Source organism: Carassius carassius, chromosome 50 (assembly GCF_963082965.1).
Source record: "Carassius carassius chromosome 50, fCarCar2.1, whole genome shotgun sequence".
Lineage (NCBI taxonomy): Eukaryota > Metazoa > Chordata > Actinopteri > Cypriniformes > Cyprinidae > Carassius > Carassius carassius.
In genome coordinates, this window is record NC_081804.1 from 3,227,848 (window position 1) to 3,250,810 (window position 22,963).

Consider the following 22,963-nt stretch of genomic DNA (forward strand, 5'->3'; position numbering starts at 1 on the left):
GTTGTTGTGAACAGTGCAATAGAAATATGTCTGTATATGTTACAATAGGGTGTGTGCTAAACGAAAGACTAAAGAGTTGGAGGAGGATGGTGATCAAAATGAGGAGTTTACTAGAAAACGAAGGAGAATAACAGACAATATACTATATTACACAACTAGGTTAAGTTACATATAGATGCACATTCAGGTTACAATACAATACACATTCACATTCAATCACGGACGAGGGAGAACTGAACCGACCAGGTATTTAAACACACAGAAAGTAATGAGGGAACTGGAGACAGGTGGGGAATAATCAATTAACCAAAACAAGAACAGGAAGACCAAATAAGGAAACAGAAAGTTCATAAACGTAACAGTATATTTTGTTTAATTGTATTTTATTACATTGTGCTGCTCATTATTTCTCTCTCATCACATTAGATTGAGACAGTAACTCATCAGGACCATTTATTTTTCCACTCTGCTTTAGATTCAGCTGCTTTCAAAACCGCGTCTCAATCCTCGCCTCATCAGGGGTTATTGGTGATTTTTTTTTGGCATCTTAGTGATAATCATTTTGATGTCATCTCTTCTGTTCGAAGAATGTCAAGTGTTATGTAAAGTCTGGAGACTTGAACAAAAAGATTCTCAAATAATCCACACAGGCCTCTGATAAAATCTCACTCTCTCTCTCTCTGTCTCTGTCATGATTAAACCATCAGCAGTGGGTGGAGAAAGAGAGAATGACAGAATGATTCAAATGAATGGCGAGATTAAGAGAAAATCATTATGCTGCTGATGCCAGATTTCTCATGACGGGGTATATTGTACACAGTGTGTGTGTGTGTGTGTGTGCTATCTTTACTGAGAGTTTATTTGACCAAATAATGGAAATTCTGTCATCAGTTACTCACTCCGTTGTTCCCAAACTGTATCAGTGAAACACAAACAAGAAAGAGTTTGAAGTAATACGATAGCTTTGTGTGACATATAGTCAAAAAGTGAAAACTGAGAACGAATCATTGCATCATTGGGATGAATGAATGAACGAGTGAATGAATGAATCAATCAATCATTGAATTAAAAAATCTGATTGATTTTGTGAACTAAATAAATTGATTGAGTAGATCTGATTCATTCATTTAATAAATAAATACTTAAGATCAGTTAACTGAAAAGATCGATTTCATTTGTTCAGTCAGTCACTCAAAGATGGGAAATTCTAAAGGAAAGCTAGGCCACATGTAAATAATAAAGAAATAAACAAATGTGTCTAGTATGTAAGGCAAGTCTATAGAGTATGCTTCATATACATATGTAACTACTTTTATGATCTTTTGTCTTGTTCTCAATTTAAAAAAAAATTCTCTGTGTATATACACATAAATTATATATACAGTATAATAAATGTGACTGTGTTTTTGTTTTGCAATATGTATATATGTATGTATGGGGTGAACATAACTTCACACTCAGACTTCTCAGAAAAACTTTTTTGGTTTGTGTGCAGTTAGCCGGTTGTGTAGTGTGTCGCGGCTCATTAGAGGCGCTGTTTCTGTGACCGAAATGTGAAAGTGTTAAGCGTACATTAACTTTAATAGAGACAGCACTGCTCTGTGATTAATATGGCTCTCGAGTCGTCTCTCTGCTGCTTGTGCTTCATGGCTGAGAAAGCTTTAAAGTCAAACATGAAATCAAAATGGACTTATTTACCTTCTAAATGTGCATTTGTGAGCATGATTCATCAGTCTGTTATTCCAAGGATACAAAAAGTTTCTTCTGACTTGACATAAAATGAATTCACATTCTCTGAATGGCATATTATACACGTGTTTCATGTCGACTTCAGTGGCTTTGCAGTCATGTATGCATTTAGCAGATGCTTTTATCCAAAGCGACTTACAGTGCATTCAGAGTAACATTTTTTACCTAACGTGTTCCCTGGGAATCGAACCCACAATCTTGCGCTGCTAACACAATGCTCTACCAATGAGCCACAGGAACACTCATGTTTGCTGAATCAAGTCAACTAGTGACAAGACAAGACAACAGTCACTCGGCGTCTGTAGCCATGTACTTGCAGAAACCAGGAATCAATGAGAGCACAAGCGAGGCAATCTGTTGCAAATGCCAAAGAACCTGACAGGAAGCCCATCGGAGATAAATGTGAGCGGTATGACATTCGTTTGGAGTGTGGTAGGAGAGAGTGTGCCTAACAACAGTTGTTTTGGCAGAACAATTTGGTGCAATGATTTCAGCATTGTGAAATAGCAGAGCAAGCCGCGGCGGTGGGGAAATGGGTTTCCGTTTGATTGACAGCTGGAGAGATGGTCCTGTCATTCTTCAACTTTGGCAGCTTTTCTATGGGCAGAAAGAGGCACAGAAGTCTGAATGAGGGCTTGAAAACGAATCATTATAGGTGGCAGCATATCCAAAGAACTGACAGTCAAACATCATGTTTGTGGAAAGATTGGATCAGATGGGACGTTAGCTTTCTTTTACAGAAAATGTGTGGAGGTGCCGTGGTACAATAATAGTATCAGATGGTAGTACTATGTTGCTTTCATATTCATTTACAAAAGAGTAGCACGGTACAGTGATGGTATTTAATGATGAGACCACAGTACTTTTTTTGCCATGCTACTGAATGCTAACCATGTTCCTATAGCATGGTATTTACACAGCACTGCTGACTCTCACTCATTCAGCAAACTGTAATAATAGGATATAGCTCCAGTGCATATTGGGGTTTCACTGTGGAAAGCTTCAAAAGTCTCTATTTACAACGTGATTTTGCATTGAGCAGTGAAGCCAATCCCAGACATGTCTGTTGATTTCTTGAACACCTCTGAAGTGAGCCAGAATTCACTCAGCTCTAAACGCTGGAGATTGTCCTGCACACTTGCGATTCCTCTTCATTGATTATAATGGGACACTGAGAGATTGTGATAAAGTGAAGTCACTGACAGCTTTTTAGTGATTATATGGAAGTGCTATTGCACACTTTCTAGGCTACCTAATTAATTCAAAATTTAAATGAAAGTTTAGCTTTTCATGCTACTAACATGACCAATGGCCAATTTTTTCTTTTCTTTTTTGGTATTCAGCAGAAACTGGATGGGCTGCATACTAATTAATAAAAAAGAGAGATGACGGCTAATTAAGTTTTTCAGGTTAATATTGTAATAAAAAAAGTTTTAAAGATAAAGTATCAAAAATAGGCAGTTCTTTTATTTATACAAATGTTTATAACATTGAAATCATATATAATAGAAAATTATTTAAATGTAAATAAATTACAAGATAAATATATATATATATATATATATATATATATATATATATATATATACACACACACACACACATACACGTGTTATACACACTTAAGTTAATGCATTAATTAATGCCTTAATTTTTGTACATTATAAACAAACCATATATTTATTTAATTTATAATTTTATAATTATAATATTAACGATTTAATAATATTAATAAATTGCATTTTGTGTGTGCAGTTGTGTGTTAATTATAACATTAAATAATAGTAATATAAAAAAGTAATATAAAAATATTATTATTAAGAAATTCAGAACTTTTAAAAAGCCAATTCATTTATTTATAGAATAATAATAATTTGTTATATATATATATATACTTATTTAAACATCTAATGCTAAATATATTTACATTTAAACTTAATTAAAACAATTTATTTATAATTTAATGATAATATTATAATAATGATTATCTCTGTATTTTTTCAGTTCATTTAAGATAAACTGAGTTAACTCTATTTATCTAGTGCATTAAAGTCAGCAAACTGAACTTTATTGTAATGTCTCACCAGAAATGTGTAAGTCTCTATCCATATGCATACAGTACAATAGTATTAAATGATTAGTTATTGTCTTACTTATCTATAGAATATGATGCCTAAATTCTGTCAGAAAAAGCCTCTTGATTCTAAAGGGGTGTAAATGCTCAATGTTTTCGGTGCAAGAACCCTCGTCTGACATTATAAGTGAGCAAAACCCTAAACTGCTCCCAGCGTGCAGCAGGCTGGCCTCATGTTTTGTAGTAGACCCTGCGCCCACAGTGCGTGCTCACAGGAAGTGATGGCGTTCTCGATAGCGCCCTCACTGCAGCTTCTCATCTCTTGTTTGTGCTCTGCAGGCATGGAGGGGCAGCTATAAGTTGCTTGTCTTGCGTTATCTCTCGCGATGGAGGCCCACAGGCGTCTCTGACAGGAAATTGATGCAGCGCTCCTCCAGAGAATCGAAAGGATGAGTTCAGCTCCCTGTTGAAGTAGAGCTGTCGTCTGTGCTGTCAGAAACACACTCTCACGCTTCTGCAGAGAAAATGAGAGTTCAGATGTTAGACAGGGTGATTGAGCACGAGCTGAATTTGAATAGGGAGCCGATAACATGTGTGTTTCTCACAGTGGGTGCTGAAGATGCGTCGAGGTTGGTGGCGAGAGCTTCTTACACCAGGCAGGTCTGCGATCGGATCAGGAGCAGGAGCAGATAGCAGAAGCACTCAGTCGTTTTATGGAGACTTCGGGGTCCGGATGGAGAGTTTTGCTGGTTAGGGGTCAGAGACCTTTGCAGAGCTGATCTTAACATTTCGGTCACTTTCAAATGATTTCCTGCTGTACTGGCTTGATTGTACACCTCACATCTCTCAGGAAACTCTGAACCAGGAATTAGTTCAGGCTTTTAACCCTCAAGTTAAAAGATTTGGAGTGTAACATGCCGTAATGTTTGCAATAAATGATGTCTCTTGAACAGTTTGAAAGAAAAGATGATTACATATGTGAAAAAATCCTAAATATCATGCTGTAGGTTGGTTTCCTTTCAGGTAAAGATATAAGTTATGTAATTATATGCAAACATTTGTTTTCATATTTAATGCCATGTTAAATACAAACTAATAATTACAATAATAATTTAATTAATACTACTACTACTACTGCTACTACTTATATTAATAATTATTGTTTACTACTACTAATATTAATTACTATATATATATATATATATATATATATATATATATATATATGTGTGTGTATATATACACAAACACACACACACACATAAACTTAATTTATTTTATGAATAACATTTTTTACGGTTTTACGGTAATTAAATCATAATTTTTTTAATGGTTTTATTTTTAGTTAACCATATTATATAATGTCAACCAAATTGTTCAAACACCTGACATTTTCTTTGGAAAACATATCTATTAAAATATCTAGTTATTAATAAATGTACTTATTCATTAAACATAGAGTTTGCTATTGCAGCATGCTTGCAGTCATTTAAAAGCAAATAATCCAGTTAAGGCTGTGCGTTGAGTCATTTTACAGTTACACTATGCCTTGGTAGAAACACTATCATGCTTTAGTTCTATACCAGGAAACTCAATTCATTTACTCACTTTCTGCTGTTTTACTGACTTGCTTCTGTGGAACATAAAAGGATAGCTGTACTGAAATGTACTTTTCCATATACTAGAAAATGATAGACAATTTAGCTTCAAAATGACAGAAGGACATCATGACAGTATCATAAATATCAACTATGACTCCATATTTTAGATAAATCAATAAAGATGTTCTTTAATTCGAGTGGTAACCTCTAACCCCTGATAGATGTACTGTATACTGTATGAGATGATTGCATTGCTTCTGTAGCTTCGTTTCAAATGCATGGAAAGTAAATGAGTCACCTAATGGAAAAGAACGATAATAAAGCTCACCGCAGGAGAGATGCTGGTCTGGAGAAATGCTCTGAATGACAGAAGCACTTCCGATTTAAGAGCTGCACTCACACGCTGATTATCTGTGTTCCTTATGAGGAAGAGTCTGTATGAGTGTTCATGACTGGGAGCGGAAAAAAAACACAAGTGTACTGATGTCTGGGAAAGAATGTTCAGAGATTTTAGAGGATATACAAGTGTGTATTTATTATCATTCAGGGAAAGCTCAGAGATCATTGGAATATGCCTCAGTCATTATTGGTATCATCTACTTTCTGATTAATCACAATTTTCATATGAGCAATCAAAGGGATTTTCATCTATACACACTAATAGTTTATTACCCCCTGCTAATAAACCCAAACAGGAAAAGAAGTCATATTTGGCCTGAGTTTGTGGGTCATATTAAATGTGATTCGATAAAAAGGTTGTGTACTGCGAAATAATGACAGGATAAAATGTTTCTCGGTTGATTTGTCCTCACAAGCTGCACGCAAAAATATGCAACTTGACCATAGTAGTTCATTTCACAGACAAATGACTCTTATGAACTGGTTCGTGAATCAAAAACATACAGCTCAACTGGTGTAGTCTGATTCGCAAACACATGACTCTTATGAACTGGTTCGTGAATCAAAAACATACAGCTCAACTGGTGTAGTCTGATTCGCAAACACATGACTCTTATGAACTGGTTCGTGAATCAAAAACATACAGCTCAACTGGTGTAGTCTGATTCGCAAACACATGACTCTTATGAACTGGTTCATTTTAGTGAATCAAAAACATACAGCTCAACTGGTGTAGTCTGATTTTTAATGGTCTGTAATGGAATTGTTCTTTCGTTTCTAATAGGATCATTTACACATTGTTATAATAATATGCAGTTTATTATCAATTTATTAGATTATTAATCTGTTAAATGGCGAATTAACTGCATATTTTGGACCTTCTTAATTTTTTATATATTTTCTTAGCATTTTTTGTACAAGATGAGCATTTGTTCATACAGTTTTTAAGCAAAATAACCATTATAAGTATAATAAATTAGAATTGAATCAAACTGTAATTGATATGAAAACATGTGAATCTAAATAATCAGAAAAGAGTTATCAGCCTACTATCAACTTTGTCTCAAATGAGTGAGACATAAAATAATATGGAAACAATATCATAGATGTTGTTTGTTTGTTTTGGAGGAGAAATACTTTAGATGTTTTGAGATCTCAGATGTTTACACACTTTGATATCCAGTTTTGGTATACTGTTGAGATCTCTTCTTAAACTTCTTTTTTCTGTCAGGAGACAATGCAGTCCTCGTCTGCTCTGTTTAATCTCAACGCCATCTGACAGAAACAATTGAGCAGTGTTGGGCAGTAACGCGTTATTAGTAACGTGTTACTGTAACGCAGTTACTTTTGACAGTAACTAATGCTGTAACGCATTACTTTTTAAATAAATTAACTCCGTTACCGTAATTGTTACCGTTGGTGCATTGTCCGTTACTTTTTTAAAAAATGAATTAATTTTGACTGAAGTGCAGCCTAACCTGTTTGCAGCAGCGACGCATTGTAGGATCGGTGGATGCCAACCACTGTAAACACGAAGACGCACTGTGGGCGTGTTTCCGTTTATTGAAGTATGTGCGGCAGTCAAGGCGAGAGCAACACCAGTTTCTCAAAGTGGAAATATGCTCATTATTTCACTTGAGTTGAGCATAAAGACAAAAACCTTTTAGTCAAATGTAAGCTGTGTCTTTCTGGTTCGAATGTCCTATCCTAGCCCACGGATTTCCAATTCCTGCGCTCAGATTTTGTAAACCGTACCCTCAGTTTTTGAATCTGTACCCACAAATTCATAATCTGCGCGCACACTTTCGCAATCCGTTCCCATGGATTTGTAAACTGTAGCCTACTCACAGATTCATGCAGCAGGCTCCTACGTGTTAACATACAGTTTTAATGAATATTATTATGTGGAATGGGTCTACAGTCTTAAGTGATTCTCTGTATGTTTTTCTCATACAGGTGAAACATTGTTGAAAACATGCAGCCTGTCTCTACTGTGGAGTCGCCGGCTTTCAGTCAGATCCTTAGCATGATAACATAGATTTCATTTTTAAACAGCATTTATATATATATATATATATATATATATATATATATATATATATATATATATATATATATATATGTATGTATGTATGTATGTTTCTTGAAATTGATTCTGAATAATTCAGATTGCTTTCATTTATTTATTTCAAAATGTTTTGTGTTATGTTGTCCATTGTTGATAGTTTTCATACTTAAGCTGTGAAAGGAACATTTTTAAGGGCTCAACACAATGATGCAGAAGCCACTTTAGTTTTTAATTCTGAATATATTATTCAGGTGTTTTGTTATTTATTTCAGAAATCCTTGTGATATACAATATTCAGATTGTGCTGGTCTGACTTAATCAAAATAGTGTTTAAAAATTATTTTCGATTTTACTTTGTGTTTGTATAGACCATAACGCATAAAAGCCCATTAATGGGAACATTAAAGAAAGTTCTTTTAAAAAGTAACTAAAAAGTTACTTTTAACAGTAATGCAATACTTTTTGGTGTAAGTAATCGACAAAGTAATTGAGTTACTTTTTGAATTAAGTAACCAGTAACTGTAACTAGTTACTATAGTATATATTATTATATTTATTAAATATATTTCTTAGTAACTAGCACAACACTGCAATTGAGATATTACAGAGAGGTTAAGATATTAAAGCACAACACTGCGTCTTTCCAAATCTAAATCCGCTGGTGAAATCATATGGATTTATTCAGCAGAACGTGTTTTGCATCCACACACATGACAGCAGATTAGTAGGCGGCAGAACAACAGGAAATGCATGAGCTCCCCTCCTCCGCACCGCGTGATTGGACGGGAACCTTTCTGTTTGTATTTTAATGCTTAACCTTGATAAAACTATGATTACCTAAAGCATGTGTAATAATGGATTAGTAAAAAGCCAATGTGGGGATAGGAATATTATGTTAGTGGAAATAAAGACATTAATGATGACTATGAAAATGACTGTACAAAGACAAACTGACTCTGTTTACTTTTTTTTTACTCTTCACCCAAAAATGACAATTTGCCAAATGTTTTTTTCAATTTTCCATGCAAGATGTAGATGAGTTTGTTTCTTCATCAGAACAGATTTGGAGAAATGTAGCATTACATCACTTGCTCACCAATAGATGCTCTGCAGTGAATGGGTGCCGTCAGAATAAGAGTCTAAACAGCTGATAAAAACTTCACAGTAATCCACATCACTGCAGTCCATCCATGTCTTGAGAAGTGAAAATTGTGTGTTTGCAAGAAACAAATCCATCATTAAGAGGTTTTGACTCTAAACTGTTGCTTCCTGCTTAAATTGGAGTCAATAATCCACAACGCTTCCTCCAGTAAAAAAAATCTCCTGTTGCCTTCTCACATCAAAATTGTCTAAATCAATTTCAAACTGTTTTCGCTTGTAAATGGAGGTTGATGTGTGCATGTTTCTCTCCTGATTCAAATGAGACTACTTTCTCACTGAAGAAAGAGGACTAGTTCAAATGCCTTAATCATTGGTTTGTTTCTTTGAAACATGCAGCTTTTGGCTTCACAAGACATTAACTAATGGACTGGAGTGATGTGGATTACTGTGAAGTTTTTATCAGCTGTTTGGACTCTCATTCTGATGGCACCCATTCACTGCAGAGGATCCACTGGTGAGCAAATCTGTTCTGATGAAGAAACAAACTCATCTACATCTTGGATGTCATGAGGGTCAGAACATTTTCAGCAGATCTTCCAAAGAAATTAGTTTGTCATTATAATCTTAAATTTAGTCATTTTTTTTTTCCTTATTGAATGTACATGTAAATAAGTATCATTTGGGAAGTAAAATGGGTTCTTAATGCCATTTCTTGTTGACTTGCATTCTATTTTGGGTTGTTTATTGAATTATTAGTTTGCATAGTGTGTTTTTGCAAAGTTATTTCTTTTCATTTCAATTCAAGTGTCTTTTTTGCATTTTACCCAGTTTCATATGCAAAGCCTGTTTCCCCAAAGCCCCCCACCCCCAGGTATACTGAAATGAACGAACACCCAGATATTCTCATTCTGGGCACAGAATTGTATTAATACACAAGTCTCTCTGTGGAATATGGCTCTTTGTTTAGTGTTGGTGTGCTTTAGAGCTGTGAGATGATCAAAGCTCGTTCATGCTCCTCTGTTTGCCTCTGAACCCCAGAGCTCACCACTGATTCGCCAACATTAGAAACGTCTGGAAAAACTCTGAAACACAGCTTGCATTTCAAACTTTCATAACGACGGACGACACAATATCAGCTTTAATTTTTTCAAGTAAAGAGCTTCCCGCAATAAACACAGCATTCGGTTAGATCAGCCTCCCGACTCTCTGCAAACACTTTTTCCTGACTTGTTCTCTTGTTTTAATCAGTATTTCTCAGTATTTTCGAGATTACGGCCCTCCAAATCCCCCTCCATCCTCATTCGCCATCGTTTTACGTGGAGAAATAAACCACTCCCACCTCCAGATGTTGGCATTTCACTCACTGTGAGATGAGGATTTAAAATCTGCGGCTGTCAGTCCCCTTCAGAACGCTTCATAAGCATCTTTGAGACAAAACTGCACTAAGCCGCCTGCTTGCTTTTCTTCAGCATCTTTCACATGGACCGCACAAGTGTTGTGCTTGTGAACTCAGTTCTATTTTCAGAGTAAACACTGTTTATTTCTTTTTTCAAGGGCTAAGAAAATAACTTGTTCTTGATGTCATAGTGTTTGGATTGAATGATTATTTCACTTTCCTTTTGAAGTTTCGCAGACATTATTACTGAGATGCATAAGTGCATTTGTCTGAGTGACTTGACTTTTAAAAGTAGTGTATTGTAGTAATCATATTCATTATAATGTTACTTTTACATTAGACGTCTGAGGTTCACGCTGTTTTATTATTTGGGTTGTCATAATTTGAAATAGGATGTTTTGTGTTTTACCTTTAACTGATGTTTATAAATACACTTGAATATTGGGCAGCCTACAGTATATGAGGTTTTCAGGGGCCAATATACACAATTATTATTGTTGTGTAATTATGTATATATGTATTTTAAGTCTGTTAAATTATTATTTGTTTGTATTATTATTTTATGCATTTTGAGCATGTTTTTGTGCAACATTTAATCAAAATATATTTTGAATTTTTTTACATGTGTATATATATATATATAAACACAACAATTGCAATTCATCTAAATGCAAAAAAATTACTAAGTCAGTTTTTATTTCCTAATTCATTTAATTTCAGTAGGTTGTATAGAATAAGTTTAATAAAATGAAAATGCAACATTAACTTTTTTCAAAAAGTAAAGTGTTGCGTTTTAATTTTCTTAATAAATGATATGCAATAAAACATTTTTTTCAACATTTGCTCAAAAAAAAAAAGAAGTTTAAATTTAAATTTTCTGTCATTCTGCTCTGCTCTCATAAAAAACAATAATAATAACGAGACATTTACACTTGTATTATTCAATAAATAAATACAAAATTAGCATGAAAAAGGTAAAGTGGTGTTAAATGGTGTAACTTCAAAACACAATACTTACCTGTAGTTTCCAAAAAGTAATCTGATTTCCAGTATGACGTCTTCTCCTCTTCCCGTCTCGGGCTGCCAGTCGTGGGTCGGAGCCAGGAATCTTTAGAGAAAAGTAAACAGGAAAAACTGGTGCGTTCTTTATGTAGATCTTTCTGATTTCCATATGCTAAAACTCCAGTTAAACATCTATAAATCAGGCCCTGTATGCCATGCGTTCCTGCATGCATGAATTTTGAATGGAAGCTCGACTACAGCGGTTTCTCAGGAGAGGATTCCCGTCCCCGATGCCACGCTGAAAAAATCTTTGAGATAACTTCCACGACTTTGAGTAGAGTCCCTTGGCGTTTGGCATTGTATCACAGGCTTTATAATGACATTCAGAGATGTTATAAACATGCATTTTATCTTTGAGGAAGCACAGCAGGAGAGTTTTTCACTGTATTTGTTGTGGAATTCGTTGCAGGGGAGAGAGATTGAACACGGGGGTCTCGGATGCCCTAAAAACTCGAAACACTTTTAATGTGTTTGTCATGGGCTCGGAAAACGCAGAAACAGGTGTTTTTAGAAGTTTTATTCTGGAGAGGGTTTAATGTTAATGAGATAAGACCTCCGAGCCCCGGATTACAGAGGACGCTGCTTATCTGGTTTGCAGTGGTGCTTTTGTGAGCAATACATAAATAATAACAGTAAAATGATTTGCCTTCACCCTTGGTGCTTTCAGTTTCTGCAGTGTTTACCGGCTCTGGAGGCTGTCGACATGTTTGACAACTGAATGCATTGTCACCTGCCCTTCCTTCAAATCTCAAATCTGTCTGCTTCAGGTTTTTATTCCCTGAGGACCTTTTCAAATTAGAGCGAATGCTGCTGAATGCCTTTTTTAAGAAAAGGTTTAGGTTTTTGAGTTTTTAGAAAACATATTTTGGATTAAATGTACTTTTCTTACCTTTCAGGCAAAGGTTTGTTCGATTTATACTTACAAAAAATAATAATTATTTATTTATTTATTTTGCATAAAATATGAATTTTTTAGCTAATTTTATGTAAATTGTTTGTGCAACATTTACCCCAAAGAATAATAATAATAATAATTTATATTGTTGTATACTATAAATATAATTTATATTGTATACAGTGTATAAATTCTGTAGTATTTGACACAGCATTTGCAAAAAAAAAAAAAAAACATTTTATACAACATTTGTTTGAATATACTATATATGTACATGTAAGATTTTTTTATGCAACGATTACTATTTTACTAAAACATTTACTAAAATAGAAGTTTTGATTTCATAATTATCTTCATTTCAGCAAAAATTCTGAATTATTCATTATTTCATAATTTCAGCCTGTTATTTGAAAATAAGGAAGCACATTCCCTTTTTTACTATTACATTTTTCTGTTTGTAAAATGATAATGTTACATTTTTGTTTTATTTGTAAGCTTTTAGTAAAAATATTTTATATAAAACTTTTAGAAATTAACTGGAATAAAAGAAAAACGCAAAATTTACTTTTTGCAAAATGCAATTATTGTTTTTGTTTTCTTTGTAAATGTGCAAAAACGTTATGCAACATGAGCTTAATTAATTAATTTATACATTTATGCAACAGTAAGTCTTGTAATTTGAGCACAGTTTTTATTTATTTATTTCATAATTCTTTTGATTCCAGCAATTATATAAAATAAAACGAAAACTCAACATGTATTTATTTATTTATTTTTAAATGTTAATGTGCATTTCAAAATAGCTAAATTTCATTAATTAATTTCATTAATAATCTGTCTCCAATTTATTTATTTATATATTTTTGATTCCCTGAGGGCTCTTTGACATTACAGCGTTTACTGCTGAGCGCTTTGTTTGTCTGGTGTGAAAAGTTACAGCACATATATCTTGAATTAAATGTTCTTTTCTTACCCTTAAGGTAGCATTTGTTTCTTAATTCTAAGCATAAACCTCACTCAATTGTGTTAGATTGATGTTTAACCCAAGCATAAACAAGACTTAATGTCTTGAAATCCTTATATTGCATGCTAAAGGCATCAAAAAATACAGTTTAATCATTGTATCTTTTATTATACGCTATATCACTCTTGAAGAAATGCTTCAGTGTTGAATCAAGCACTTAGAGCCAGACTGGTTGAGGGGAAACCAGATCTTTTAACCCCATTACACTGCTGTATGTAGGGCAGAAGATTTATAGGTTACGATCGATCACGGCACAATCAGTGCCAGCCATTTTTCATCCCCATAATTAGAAACTCTGCAGCAGGACATGCCAGTTTAAGTTTGTTTGGTCATGTTTGGACACTGTGCTCAGTTCAGATACTGAAAAGATCAGTCTGACACACAACAAACCATCCTGTTGGGCTTCTACTCACTGCAGAATCTCCTGAAGAGCTCTTAATCTGCATCTGATGATCTGGCCTGAACATTACCCATGATTCATAGCAAAATCTATTAATGTTAGACACTGGTAGACACTGTAACTATAACAGTACATACTTGAATTAATCATAATATTTAAAATATGAAATAATAATATATAATTACTACTACTACAAAAAAATAGAGAATAATAATTTACATTATTACATTACATATTACATGGATATTAAAGTTCTTTTAAATGTACATATATTAACGTGAATTAATAAAAGGAGGTCCTATCATATAATAATATGAAAGAACACAATAACGTGTATAATCAATTTTAATATATAATTCTACATAATTTTTTAAATAATTATAAAATAATGTTTGTGTGTTTATAAACAATATATATTATTTTGCTAGCAACAGTAGTTAAGGTTTCATTGTAATATTAGTGTGTATTACTAGTAGAATTGAATCTATAATGAATTTTATATTTATAATTATATATTAACAGTTATGATTTATTTTATATTATATAATATTATAAATAATTATTTTCTTATTCTTATGTAAGAAAAGTGTGTGTGTGTGTGTGTGTGTGTGTGTGTATATATATATATATATATATATATATAAACAATATATAATATATTGTAATATTTGTGTATTACTAGTAGAATTGAAACTGTAATTGTATATTTATAATTATATATCAACAATTAATTATATGTTATTATTTTATATTGTTATATCTGTCAAATAGCACAATAACATATATTATTTATCATTAATATATTATTATAAATATTGAATAAATAATTATAAATTGTATTATATTTTTCTTATTACATGATTCTAAAGATAGTATATAATTAATTATAAATTATAACATTATTTTTGTACTTATTATGCAACAATTATAAAATTATGTTTATATATTTATATGTATTATTATATGTATATAAGGAAGTCGTGGCCTAATGGTTAGAGAGTCGGACTCCCAATCGAAAGGTTGTGAGTTTGAGTCCCGGGCTGGCAGGAATTGTAGGTGGGGGGAGTGCATGTACAGTTCTCTCTCCACCCTCAATACCATGACTTAGGTGCCCTTGAGCAAGGCACCGAACCCCCAACTGCTCCCTGGGCGCCGCAGCATAAATGGCTGCCCACTGCTCCGGGTGTGTGCTCACAGTGTGTGTGTGTGTGTGTGTGTTCACTGCTCTGTGTGTGTGCATTTCGGATGGGTTAAATGCAGAGCACAAATTCTGAGTATGGGTCACCATACTTGGCTGAATGTCACTTTCACTTTCATATATAAACAATATATAATCTTTTGCTAGAGACATTTCTTATTTATTTGGAATATTACTGTATTACTAATATAATTTCATATATTATATAATCAATTATATGTTCAATAATTATAATTACATATTAATATTTTATTTATTAAATAATATATAGAAGTTTTATAGTTGAATTATATATGTATGTTATTATATTACTTACATACATATACATATTATTATATATTGTAATATGCTAAATCCAGATCTTTCGGAGCTCCTTGTAGGAACCACAGACTCTTCTAGAATATCAGAGGCAGATGCTGATCCAATGAATGAGGCACAAATGTGTCAGGGCTCTCAGGTGCAACACACGTGTTGATTGTGCACGTCAAATCAGCCGTATTTATTAAAGTCTACTGTCTCGAGCGTCTTATTCTCTGGGTTGAGCTTCAAACTGGAGGTTCACGTTCAGAGGTTGTGTGCACTGGTCACGGCTGATATTTATAAAGGTTTCTGAAGTACGCTGGCCTCCTCTGTGCCCAGAAATCCATATTCATCAGGATATGAAAGGTTATAACTTGTCCTACATCAGCACTTCTGCTCGCCGCTTAATTAGATCTTATATTTCATCTGAGCTTTGAGCTAAAACTTTTCGCTCATGCTGATTACAGGCCGACAAAGTTGTAGCTCAAACGCAGTGTGATGCTAGCGGCTCAACGCCGTGACGCTCACTGAAACCCCACACATCTAGCAAAGCGTTTGAGCTTAGATTTGCCTCTAATGGAGGTTGTGTTCACCTCTGGTTGCACCAATATGACTAATTAGTCTTAGGTGTGAATAATTAAAGTGGTGTAGCGTGACCAGCAGTAGTAACAAGTACATTTAGCGAAGAGCAATTAGTGGATTTAGCACCTGCAAAAGAACATTTATCCTTTTTAGCATTTTGCTGCTGTTGTTGTAAGGAAGGAGATCTTTGGCTGTGTTTCAAACCCTAGTGAGCTACACAGACAACTGCCTCCTAAGACAACCTACTAACTGAAACGCTTTTATGGGTGTTGTACATAGAGAGCAACAGGTTTGTCATGGAAATAGAATGTGGAAGGCATGAAATGATTAAACAGTAATTTTATTGTTACTCATAAAAATGATCCATCTATCAATCCATCCATCATTATAAAATAATTATTAATATAAAAAATGTCAAATACATATATTTTGTCATAATATAAAGTCCAAAAAGAACAAAAGAAACTCCTAAAATATAAGCTACATTAATATACTTTGTGTGTGTGTGTGTGTGTGTGTGTGTGTGTGTGTGTGTGTGTGTGTGTGTGCTCATGTTTTTGTGACATATCAGGACACAACTCTGTATAATGACATGGGTATGACACAGGTATTGCAAGGAGAGGGATCATAACCCATGTCCCCATTTTTCAAAATGCTTATAAATCATACAGAATGAGTTTTTTTTTTGAGAAAGTAAAAATGCACAAAGTTTCCTGTGAGGGTTAGGGTTAGGTGAAGGGTTGGTGAAGGGCCATAGAATATACAGTTTGTACAGTATAAAAACCATTACGCCTATGGGATGTCCCCACTTTTCACAAAAACAAAGTGTGTGTGTGTGTGTGTGTGTGTTTGTGTTTGTGTGTGTGTGGAGTGTCTGCCCTTGGCATAATGCATTCTGGGATTGCCTTCTGCACTAAGGATGCATGTGATGCTGCTTTAGATTTCAGCCACAGAAAGATGCGTAATTGCAGGTTTTGAGCTCAGCCTCCGTGTGTGTTTAGTACAGAGGAAATCTCCCAGTGCATAGGTCTGTCGTTCTAACATTTGTGTGTGATTTCCAGAGAACTCTCTCGCAGCTCTTTTGGGGTTGGAGATCCTCATCCGGGTGTTTCTCTGATCTAGCTAATGCTAAAGCCCCGCCGGAGAAAGCTGGTCTACCATCTCCCCACAGCACATTAAAATTTCAAAGCCTCACCCCGCCCCTTACTGCCAGCCTCTAACTTATTTACGCCTCTGAAATCCCCTAATATGGGTACTTACATTGATTCTCTCCCTAACCGGGCTTCATTACAGATTAAACAGGTCTATAGAAGAGAGAATGACGACTTGAATGAAAGAGAAGATTACAGGAGCCATGTGATTTATCTGAATTTGTTACACACACCTCATTCTCTCTCTCTCTCTCTCTGTTTCAGAGTCGTGGAGGTTGAACAGACAGACACCTCACTCTTATGTCAAGCATCAATTAAAGCAATTTTTGCCTTGGAAGTAAGTGTCTTCGAGCTCTGTTTATTAACATCTCCACTGCAGCTAGTAGATTTTATATATATATATATATATATATATATATATATATATATATATATATATATATATATATATATATATATAAAAGTTATTTTTTATTTATTTTATTACATGTAAAATAAAATGTTAACCGTGAATATAAAACAAATATGTAACGTATTATTAATGATTTTTTTTCCTAATTTACAAAAAAATCTGATGTTTGATGTAAATATATATGTATATTTATAAAAGATATATAGAACATTATTTTATGTGATTATAGACTTTGTGATTTGTATAAAATTCTATAAAAAAAATTTAATTGTTAATTTATGTTTTTGCTCTAAAAATAGATGGAGAATATATCAAAATATATCAAAATAATGAAGAGTGGGGGTGTGGTGTATCGGGGGGGGGAGGGTGCAATCTGTGTCGAGTACAGTGGCTGATGCGCACAAAAATGTGCAATCACTTTACTATGCGTGCTGTTTGCTGTTTACTTTCACTTTCGAAATTGATTCAGCAAGGAGGGGAAGGGTGGCACAGTAACTCGTTTGCAAATGCCCCCCCTTGGCGCCAGCCCTGAGTAGGTGTGACATCAATCCCGTTGTCTGAGCGATGCCCCCTGTCTGCCACATGATGCATCATCCTTCAAAACTTCAGGACGTTCTCACTGGAACCAAACCCAAATTATTCCCTGCTGCAGAACAAAACTGTCTTGTGCTTAATTGACGGCGGTGGGGAAAATGTGTTTGAATATTTATCGGTCACGTTTAAAACAAGTGGCAGAGAAGCCAGGGGAAATTCCATTAGCATTGGAGTTTGAAAAATTAAACTCTCTTAAATTCCATTAGCTGTGGACTTTGAAAAAGTAAACTCTCTTAAAACACATTTTTCACACCTTCATTCTGACAATGTTAAACAGTTGAGATGCATGCATCATGGGAGAATTCCCTCATTTTGTGACTTATACAAATACATTACACATATATTATATAGTATTACAATAAACTAACCTTGAGGTCATGAATGCATGAATTAATGTTTCTGCATTTGACATTCAGAGCATAGGTCATAATTTAGATATATTTTTAACATGGAAAATTTGGTTTTACAAATGCTAGAAACATGGTTTTCAAAGGAAAGATTGCTATAAGTTCACACTTAAGTTCTTAACTGATTATGAATAATAGATCGAGCAGCCATCAAGTGTTAGACAGTGCTCTAGGTTATTACATGCAGAGGTTTTGGTCTAATAATTAACACCAGTTTTGTGTGTGTGTGTGTGTGTGTGTGTGTGTGTGTGTGTGTGTGTGTGTGTGTGTTTCTCCAGAATTTAGCAGTAGGATATTACTAGTCAACTATGCATTCCTGTAGTTTGATATGTATCATCAAGCTGTGAAGAAATATAGAGCTAAGTATCATCACCATAATATTGAAAGCTAACACCATGTTTCCTGATGATATCTCTCAAGGGTAACATGTAAAGTGTGAAAAACAGCTGTCCTAGTACTGAGCCTTGTGGTATTCAATACTGTACTTGTGATTGATATGATACATCTTCATTCACTGCTATGAATTTATGATGGTCAGATAAGTAAGATTTAGACCATGCCAATGCTATTCCACTTATGCCAACATAATTTTGTAGTCTATGCAAAAGAATGCTGTGGTCCATAGTGTCAAGCGCAGATCTAAGATCCGGTAGCACTAATGGAGAAATACAACTATGATCGTATAATAAGAACAGGTAATTTTTTTGATAAGAGCAGTCTCAGTATAATAATACAATCAAAATCCTGTGGAAATCCTCACATATACCATTTCTCTGTAAGAAGGAACATAGGTGAGAGGATGATGCCTTTTCAAATATTTTTGACAGAAAAGTGAAATTTGAAATTGGTCTATAATTAACTCATTCTCTAGGATCAAGCTGTATTATTTTTTTTTAAATATAAGATAGAAGATCAGTTTAAAAAATATATTGGGGTATATCCTTATGACAGTGATGAGCTAGATAGTAAAGTTTGTGGTCAAACTTTAAATTGGCTTGAAAAAGCCTGGCCAGAAAGTTTGAAAAATGTAGAAAGTTTGAAAAGTTTAAAAAGTTTAAAAAGATTTAAAAGTTTGAAAAGTTAAGAAGTTTAAAAAAAGAAAGTGATTAACGTATTGCTAGCATTAAAAGCAAGTGACTACCATGTCATTAGCATGATTAGCAAAGTTGCTAGCATGTTGCTAGCATGATTAGCAAGTGACTAGCATGTACTTAACATGATCAGCAAGGTATCTAGCATGTCACTAGCATGATAAGCAAGTGACTAGCATGTTGCTAGCATGATTAGCAAGTTACTAGCATTTAGCTAGCATGTTTGTAGCATGATTAACAAGTGACTAGCATGGTGCTAGCATGTTACTAGCATGTTCATAGCATGAATAGCATGTTGCTAACATGTTTCTAGCATGATAAGCATGTCGCTAGCATGTTTCTAGCATGATTAGCATGTTGATAGAATAATTAGCATGTTGTTAGCATGTCACTAGCATTGCATGCTGCTACCATGTTGCTAGCATTTTTCTAGCATGATTAACAAGTTACTAGCATGTTGTTAGCATTACTAGCATGTCGCTAGCATGTTTCTAGCATGATTAACATGCTGCTAGCATGTTGTTAGCATGTTTGTAGCATGATTAGCTAGTTACTAGCATGTTGTTAGAATGACTAGCATGTCGCTACCATGTTTCTAGCATGACTAGCATGCGACTAGCATGTTGCTAGCATGTTTCTAGCATGATTAGCATGCGAGTAGCATGTTGTTAGCATGACTAGCATATCGCTACCATGTTTCTAGCATGTTTCTAGCATGATTAACATGCTGCTAACATGTTGCTAGCATGTTTCTAGCATGATTAGCAAGTTACTAGCATGTTGTTAACATGACTAGCATGTTGCTAGCATGTTTCTAGCATGATTAGCATGCGAATAGCATGTTGTTAGCATATTGTTATCATGACTAGCATGTTGCTAGTATATTTCTAGCATGATTCGCATTCGACTAGCATGTTGCTAGCATGTTTCTAGCATGATTAGCATGTTGCTAGCATGTCGCTACCATGTTTCTAGCATGATTAACATGCGACTAACATGTTGCTAGCATGTTTCTAGCATGATTAGCATGCGACTAGATGTTGCTAGCATGTTTCTAGCATGATTAGCATGTTGCTAGCATGTTTCTAGCATGATAATCATGTGACTAGCATGTTTCTAGCATGATTAGCATGTTGCTAGCATGTTCCCAGCATGACTAACATGCGGCTAGCATGTCGTTAACATGTTTTCTAGCATGATTAGCATTCGACTAGCATGTTTCTAACATTAGCATGTTGCTAGGATAGAAATTCAAACATTTATTTAAAGCAGTGCCAGCACAATAAGGAGAGTTCTCAGGTACATCTTACACGGCTTTAGTTTCTGAAAATTAATTTGTGAAAGTCGATTGAAATCCGTCTTCTATCACATCCTTAAGACTTTTCTTCCTTTGAAGGAAATATATCATGAAAGATAGGATTTTGTAGCTGTTTTTGAGTTGAAAGAGCAGTGAAACACCTCCGCAGTTCACCACTTGTTAACCCACAGCATTAATGTGCGGTCAGTCAGATTAGCGAAATTTCGCTAACCAAAAACTTCCATTTTTATAGAATGAAGCACAACTCGCACAGAAGTCACTTTAAAAGCAAGCAGATTTTTGGGGGGTCAACGTGACGAATCTGATTTCGTTCAGAAAACTTCATTTAGCCAATCATATAATGGTTCATTACAGGTCCCTAAAGATACAGTGGCATTTTTAAAGGAACTTTTTCAATTACTTGTATTTGTTAAAAAAAAATCTCAACAAATTAGAATATGGTGACATGCCAATCAGCTAATAAACGTTAAACACCTGCAAAGGTTTCCTGAGCCTTCAGAATGGTCTCTCAGTATGATTCACTGGGCTACACAATCATGGGGAAGACTGCTGATCTGACAGTTGTCCAGAAGACAATCATTGACACACTTCACAAGGAGGGTAAGCCACAAACATTCATTGCCAAAGAAGCTGGCTGTTCACAGAGTGCTGTATCCAAGCATGTTAACAGAAAGTTGAGTGGAAGGAAAAAGTGTGGAAGAAAAAGATGCACAACCAACCGAGAGAACCACAGTCTTATGAGGATTGTCAAGCAAAATTGATTCAAGAAATTGAGTGAACTTCACAAGGAATGGACTGAGCCTGGGGTCAAGGCATCAAGAGCCACAACACACAGACGTGACAAAGAATTTGCTGAACCACAGACAACGTCAGAAGTGTCTAACCTGGGCTAAGGAGAAGAACTGGACTATTGCCCAATGGTCCAAAGTCCTCTTTTCAGATGAGATCAAGTTTTGTATTTCATTTGGAAACCAAGGTCTGGATAGAGGGTGGAGAAGCTCATAGCCCAGGTTGCTTGAAGTATCAAGTGTCAAGAGGAAAATGAGAAACAATGCATATGAGCTGAAGGCCACTGTCACAGACACCTGGGCTTCCAGACCACCTCAGCAGTGCCACAAACTGTTCACCTTACACGCCAATTGAGGCAGTAATTAAAGCAAAAGGAGCCCCTAAATGAACATTACATATATATATATTAGGGCTTTAAGATGTTCTAAATAAAAAAAAACTGGCAGTAGGTGACAGTAAATGTCTTTATGAGTAGGTCATTGTCAGTGAATGATTAATTCATTCATTCCATTTGTTAAAAATGCTGATCCATTCAGAAACACAATCTTAAATTATTATATACTGAATTATTTAAAGGGATCATGTACTGCATTATTAATTATTTTACTTATAATGTTATTGTGATTTCTACATAAAAAAACATGATTTATAAGTAATAGGCTATTTTATATCCTGTTTTTAAGCCTCTCTGCAGAACATTCTGTTTTTATAGGCGGGGTATATATCAAATGGTCTGAAAAACACAATACAATAGTGGTAAAAGCAATTTTACTCACATTTATGTGTTTCAAGATTACTGTTATATCTACTTTAGTCAGACTCAGCACTGCATCCTCGTTTACTTTCTGTCTCTCTGAAAAGCCCGCATACTGTCTTATTTAAAAATGAATCCGTAGCAAAGTAAAGCAAACAAACAAACAGTGTTTCACTGATGCGATCTGGAGCTCTTTGCTAATTTTACCCCATGTTTACACCGGACTCAAGCAGCACAACACGACTATAGACAGCAGAATCCATTATAATCATGATTCTGTCTACAGTGGATTGACACAACAAATCCCAAACAGTAAACTTTAAAATGGGTTGTTTTTTGCCTCCATGTCGTGGATTAATTTTATTTTAATGCATACCTGCCAGCCAATCAGAATTGATTATTCAGACTGACCACGGTATAAATATATTTAAATTATATTTTAAAAAATAATATTTGAAAGAAAACAGGTTGGCAAGGTAACCAGAAGCATCTAAATACTAAGTGTGCAGTATTGACGACTTCATTTATTATAATGGAAAATCTATCTAACGAGAATTAAAAAGCATAAACAATCTAATAACAAATAATTATCTTGTTT

The 22,963-nt window shown here is 34.5% G+C and overlaps 1 protein-coding gene across 5 annotated transcripts in view; it reads left to right on the plus strand.

Annotated features, from left to right (window-relative positions):
• Positions 1-22,963, plus strand: part of LOC132133779 (plexin-B2-like) — a 157,279-nt gene that overhangs the window by 76,215 nt on the left and 58,101 nt on the right. For 4 of the 5 annotated variants that reach the window (XM_059546744.1, XM_059546745.1, XM_059546747.1 and 1 more), the window contains one exon: positions 17,265-17,337. The exons of the other annotated variant lie outside the window; for it this stretch is intronic. The gene's annotated coding sequence lies outside the window, so the exon portion shown is untranslated. The remainder of the gene's footprint in view (positions 1-17,264; positions 17,338-22,963) is intronic. 5 annotated transcript variants of the gene reach the window in all.